Source organism: Pteropus alecto, unplaced genomic scaffold (genome assembly GCF_000325575.1).
Source record: "Pteropus alecto unplaced genomic scaffold, ASM32557v1 scaffold35, whole genome shotgun sequence".
Classification (NCBI taxonomy): domain Eukaryota; kingdom Metazoa; phylum Chordata; class Mammalia; order Chiroptera; family Pteropodidae; genus Pteropus; species Pteropus alecto.
The window spans coordinates 13,741,118-13,747,035 of NW_006437828.1; the positions used below are offsets into that span (position 1 = coordinate 13,741,118).

Sequence of the window (5,918 nt, forward strand, 5' to 3'; positions counted from 1 at the left end):
GCCGCGAGGCCCGCCGGCCGTCTCCCCCCAGTGGAGCGTGCCATCGCACGGGCCTGGAGCTGCAAGCGCGCGAGGGGACGAGGCTGTGAAGTCTGACGCCACGTTGGCCAGTGGAAGAACGTTCCTCGCTTCCCAAAGTGAACTCCTGATGTGATTCGTTGGTCCTGCGGCTCCCTTTCTTTAAGAATGGGACGGCAGAGGAAAAAAAGCCTCGATTACACGTTCTGACTCAGTAAAGCCCATTTGTTATAAAGTCGCTTTTCCTGCTAAAACCAACAAATACATTTTGCGTGTTAACAGAACATGACCTACGTTATGATAATAGCTTCTGCTTTAAAGCCAGGTGCCTCCCAGCTCCCACCCACGAGTTAGGGGGGTGGGGTCGGCCCCCAACCCATGTTTAACAGACGTTCTAGACACTGCTGCTGAGGGTGCCTGTGGACTGGACACGGGGAATTGCAGGTCGACCTGCACTGAGGGACCTTTCAGAGAATCTGGTTCTTATCCGTTTCACCCACAAATGACGATGAGCACACCTGCGAACCAGGCTTGCCCTGGCGCTGGGAGGCGGGTTTCTGTCTGTGCTGACCGCAGCCCGGCACCCAGCCACGCGCCTGCAGGATGGCGGGAGGCCACGCAGGTCCCGGCCACGGGCAAGCAGCGTCCACCGCGTGGGCCAGTCAGGGAGGGGGCCTCGCCGTCCTCCCCATGCTCATCGGTCTAACCGACCTCTGGCCTCGCGAGTGCCAAGTGGAGCGCTGGCACCCTCAGCGGTGGGTGGGAGGGGGGTCAGGGGTCCTTCCTGGAGAAGCAGCCGCGTGTAGTGATTTGCATGGGGTCTCCTCAAATACAAAACGGTCGAGTACCGAGCAGCAGCTTTCTGCCCGGCCAACGCCGAGAGAACACGCGGGCTGGCCAGTCAGCGTCCTGTCCCCACCAGGCCCAACCCCGAGGAGGAATCGGGAAGACAGCAAACGGGTGGCCAGTCCCAGCGGGGGACACCGCACAGAGGGTGGCGGTTGGGGCGTCTGCTCTCGTCATCTTGTGTGGAGACGTGACTTCCGGGCCTGGAGCAGCCACTGGTGTCTAGGTTGACTGGCCGACCAGGCCAGCAGCGGGCATGGGTCAGAGCGGCCCTCACGCCATCCGGGCAGGGGTGGGTCCAGTAACCCGGCCTGAGTCCCCGATAAGCAACTCACACTCAGGAGAAGCCTCCCGGGCAAGACCGAGTGGACGCTGCTAGCCAGGCTGGCCGACGTGCACGTGTTCCAGTAAGGATGGACGGGTCATCCAGTTGGCCGCACAGAACGCTACGTCGCATGTTCAGCGAGAATGTCACCACCGCCCAGTTGGCTGGCACAAGCTACCCGCTGAGTGGTGACCGTGAGCCAGGCTGCCGGGCGCAGCGGGGAGGGCGGCCTCACCCTCCCATGGGCCTCGCGATGCCACGCAGGCGGCTTCACTCATCTGCTTGGACCGCGGGGTCCCTCTGTCCTTCAGACACACGAGGCCCTGGGCTCTGGGGACGCGGCCATGGGCCCCACACAGCTGCCCCGCACCCCACATCCCGCGACACACCCGGCACTTCCCGCTTCCTCCTCCAGGCTCACTCCGGTCTCGGCACGCGGGCTCTGTGCCCCCATCACTCCAAGGCTGTTCTCGCCCTGGGTCACAGGTCAGTCCGCACGAGCCCTGGAGACGGAGCGCGGATGCACTGTCCACCTCTGCAGCTCTGACGCGCGCCCAGTCGTAATTCCACTCACGGCCGAAAAGTCTAAAGAAGCCGCTGAGGATGAATTTATTACTATGGCGACTTTGTGATACAAGGATAATTTGTTCTAAAATGCCACGTTATTAGTGGAAAAATTGTACTTACAGGTGACAAGAGGTCTTAGAAGACAACGAGATTGACTTTCAATATCTTTTCTTATTTTAACACTAATATATGCTTTTGAAAAAAAACAGAAAATATTCAAGAGAAAATGAAATTCAGCCACAAATCCACCACCCAGAAATAGCCGTCGTTAACATTTGGTGCCTTCCTGCATTTGTTTTCCTTTGCTGTGCGTGATGGTTAATTGCATGTGTCAACGTGGCTAGACAACGGTACCCAGATGTTTGGCTGAATAGCTGTCTAGGGCAGGGGTCCCCAACCTCCGGGAGTGGACAGGTACCCTCTGTGGCCTGTCAGGAACCGGGCCGCACAGGAGGAGGTGAGCGGTGGGCGGGCGAGCGACGCTCCATCTGCACCTGCAGCCGCCCCCAGCGCCGGCGTCACGGCCTCGGCTCCGCCTCAGGTCATCAGATCTTAGATGCTCACGGGAGCACCCGTCCCGTGTCACAGAGGCTGCCCTAGACGGTGCGGGGAAGGTGTCCTTTCGGACGAATGCCGGTCTGCGCGCACATTGGCAGGCTTTCAGCGAGGCAGATTTCCTCCACGGTGGGGGTGGGCCCCATCTAATCAGCTGAAGGTCTCCTTGAGGAACAGAAATCCCACTACACGCTGCCTCGACTCGGGCTGCAGCCCCGACTCCTCCCCGGACCTCGAGCCCGCAGGACCTGCACTCAGCCCGCACACGTGCGAGCCCGTTCCTAAAGACACACCTCTGTCAGGTGTGTCCACGAGATTCATCTTCGACTGTGTGAAGGGTCAGCGCCCTGAAGCTGTGATCAGATGCGCACGCGTGTGCACATACGCGCGCACACGTGTGCCCTGACTACACACGCGTGACGGCGACCACAAGCTCAGTCACTTCGCGAGCCGCTCCTGCCGCTCGCGCTGGAGCTGCAGGTCCCGCGTCTGGCCCGACCATAGACGGGCATCCAGGCGCCAGTGGGCCGAGCTCGCACCCCCGCCCACAGTCACTCAGGTGCTGGCACAACGTGGCTGCTTGTGGGGACAGGACGGAGGCCCCCTTTCCTCACTGTCTGTCGGCCAGGCCCTCTCGACTCCCGGAGGCCCCTTCAAGTCCTTGCCACCGGACTCTCCATCTTCGAGGCAGGAGTCACCGGCAAACCCTCCCGCATCACCTCGGCTTCTCCTGCCACCGGCCGGGGCCAACTCTGCTCCCCCGGCTTGTGTGACTAGGTCAGGGCCCAGTCCTGACCACTTGCCACGCGAGGCGCAGCATGGAGGTGGGGGGAGGGCAGTCGCACCACAGCTCCTGGGCCCGTCCGCTCCTGAGGGGAGGGGACCGCCAGGACAGGGCCCTGGGGTCCAGCTCCGTTCTGCCCGCCTCGTGCCCTCGCAGACTCTGCCGTGGAGACCGGGGCGCGGGCTCGTGCTGCAGCCTGCTCTACGGACGCAGCAAAGCAGCCGCCCTCACGCGAGGCCAGAGTCCCTGAGTGAGTGTTTCGTTTCTCCGTTAATAAATACCCCGTGTTTCTAATTATTTTCTACAAATAACAAGGGAGGAGCAGAAACTCTCCTAGGGCTTTAATATTTTTTTTAGTTAAATTTTTTGTTGAAATCTTTTTCCTTGGGATTCCACAAGTGGAATTAAATGTTTTCGATATGTATTGCTGAATTTCTCGATTAGAGATTTTAAAAGCATTTTTATTCTAATGAAAATGGTCACTTCCAAAGCAATTTAATATAACTTCACTTTTTTTCTAAGAGTGGTTTCTGCAACTTTTAATTAGTTATTTAGTTTAGGCGCCTATTTAACGTCCGAGTTAGGGATCTATTTATTCGTGTAATTACTTCGCAATGATCGTGTTTACATGTCAGCCCTGAACACGTACTTACTGGATGACACGTCGATAAAGGGGCCCAGACGTCAGCGTCACGCTCCGAGGAGACGTGGGTCCCGCGCGCCAGGCCGTCCTCGCCGCGTTGGGGACGCCCACACGTGACGTGACGTGTGAAACTCGTGAAAGTCGCTGCTGCTTCCGGGTTAGCGTTGGCTCCATTTTCTTTAACGCTGTCTCAGATCTTCCAGCTCTGCGCCCGCCACCTCCCGGTTCTGATCCGTGTCAGAGAACCTGCCCGGTGGGCAAAGGAGCATTCAGAGGGCCCACCATGCGGCCACTGCCAGCCACCTGGAAGTCTGTGTCGAAAGAACGGTGACCCTCAACACTCATCCCTGAGCAGGTGTGACGCTCCGTCCGTCCGTCTGTCCGTCCATCCGTCCATCCCTCAGTGCTCCGCCAACAGCCCCGATGACGCCCGCGGTCACGTGGTGAGACGGCTGTGGCAGGGGCACAGACGGGCCCGGCGGGAGGGGACACCACACTGTGACCGTGAGCATCGGACCGATGGCTCGGCTTCTAGGAAAGTGAGACCTCATGTCATCAGAGCTGGGAAAAACAGAAAACTGACGACATTTTCCCTGAGTCTCTGAATCTACTTCCAAATGCGGGGAGGGAGAGGGGCCGGCATTTCTGAGCTTAGTGCAAAGCGCGTGTGAAAACGGGGGGAAGGGAGGGAGTCGGCAGCGGCCGGATGTGCCCCGGAAGCCTCTCTCTCTCCACCTAATTCACGCGACCCCGATCACAGCGAGTGCGATGTGAACGCGCAGCAGCCAGAAGCAGGGTGGCCAGGGGCGCGGTGCGGCCGAAGACGTGCTCAGGTCGTCCCTGTCCCAGAGCGTCCGTACTGAGTCAGCGCCCGGCTGGAGGAGAGGGACCTGACGTGCAGACCGAAGGGAGCGGAAGGGTGAGGCCAACCGCGAAGCTGCGAAGTAATGAGTTACATGGCGGGAAAGCGAGAGCCCGGGCCGCCAGCGGGGCGCGGACCCAGCTTCCCGACACCCCCGCACGACAGGCCACGGGGCCGCGTGCCCGTCCCGCAGGGTCGTCCGTGAGCTGTGCTCCTGGAGCTGAACAGGCTCCGGACAGGAGTGGACCAGCGCCGGGCTCCGCAGAGGGACTGGCCTTCGGGACGAGGCCACCCCGTCCAGCAGGAGTCTCGAGCCGCTCCTCAGAAATGTGATCGTCTGTGGGGGTGTCCGGCCACGTGCTCAGGGACACGAGGAAGACGAGCCATAGGACAGTCTCAGCAGAATCCTTACAGACGCCTGCCGGGTCTGCCACGCACACGCCAGACTGCTGCCCGCCGGTGGGGAGCCGGGCACAGCGCCCGCGGCCACTCCCGCCCCTCGGTCGCGGCCTCCCGCCCAGACAGCGCACGTCTGAGACGCTCCCAGCGACTCAGAGTCGGGGAGTCTCGACTCGTCAGGGCTGTACATGCGCAATGCAGGTGCTGGCGACAGCTCCGCCAAACCCTGTGCCTCCGGCCACGGAGGGAGGCCGGGGTCGCCAGCCCGCAGGTGACAGTGGGAGCTCTGTGAGGGCGTCACGGGGACGCCCACGGCTGCCGACACCTGGACGGCCGCACTCCAGGCGTGTGGCGCTCCGAGGAGGCCAGCCTGCGTGCCGGTCCCTTTTCTGATTCACTCAGGAGTTTCAGGAATTGGGAGACTGTGAATTAGCTTTTAAACTGATGATCTTTGTTTTTAGAATCTTGAAAAGCGATTATTTTACTGGTGCCCTTAGTAGCGACTCATTTATTAAGTTGATTAGCAATGATCCCTGACAAGCGATTCCCAAGCAGTTAGTCTGACTCATTCGCTCGGTGCATACGCAGCGCAGGTGACCCAGAGAAGGCACGGTGGCGACGAGGAACAGGCGTCTGCTGGCCTCGAAGGATGCAGGCTCCTGGGGACGGTGAGTCAGCGGAGGCAGAGGACAGTGTGGCGACGAGGAAGCTCGCTGCAGGACCGTGCACGCGGAGACGCCCAGGGGAGGCGACCCCGGAGGAGGCGACCCCGAGCTGGGTGCTGAAGGACGAGCAGGGGCGCGGGGGTGTGGAGACCGCGGCGCCCTCAGGGAACGGCCAGCAGCCCGGCGGGCCTGGGTGCGGGTCTCCAGTCTGGGGGCACGTGCCGGCCGCGCTCAGGGGACACTTCTGCGGGGCG

At 60.9% G+C, this 5,918-nt stretch overlaps 1 protein-coding gene across 1 annotated transcript in view; it reads right to left on the reverse strand.

Annotated features, from left to right (window-relative positions):
* DLGAP2 (DLG associated protein 2) overlaps nucleotides 1-5,918 on the reverse strand; it is a 247,632-nt gene that overhangs the window by 56,871 nt on the left and 184,843 nt on the right. The gene's annotated exons all lie outside the window — the stretch shown is intronic.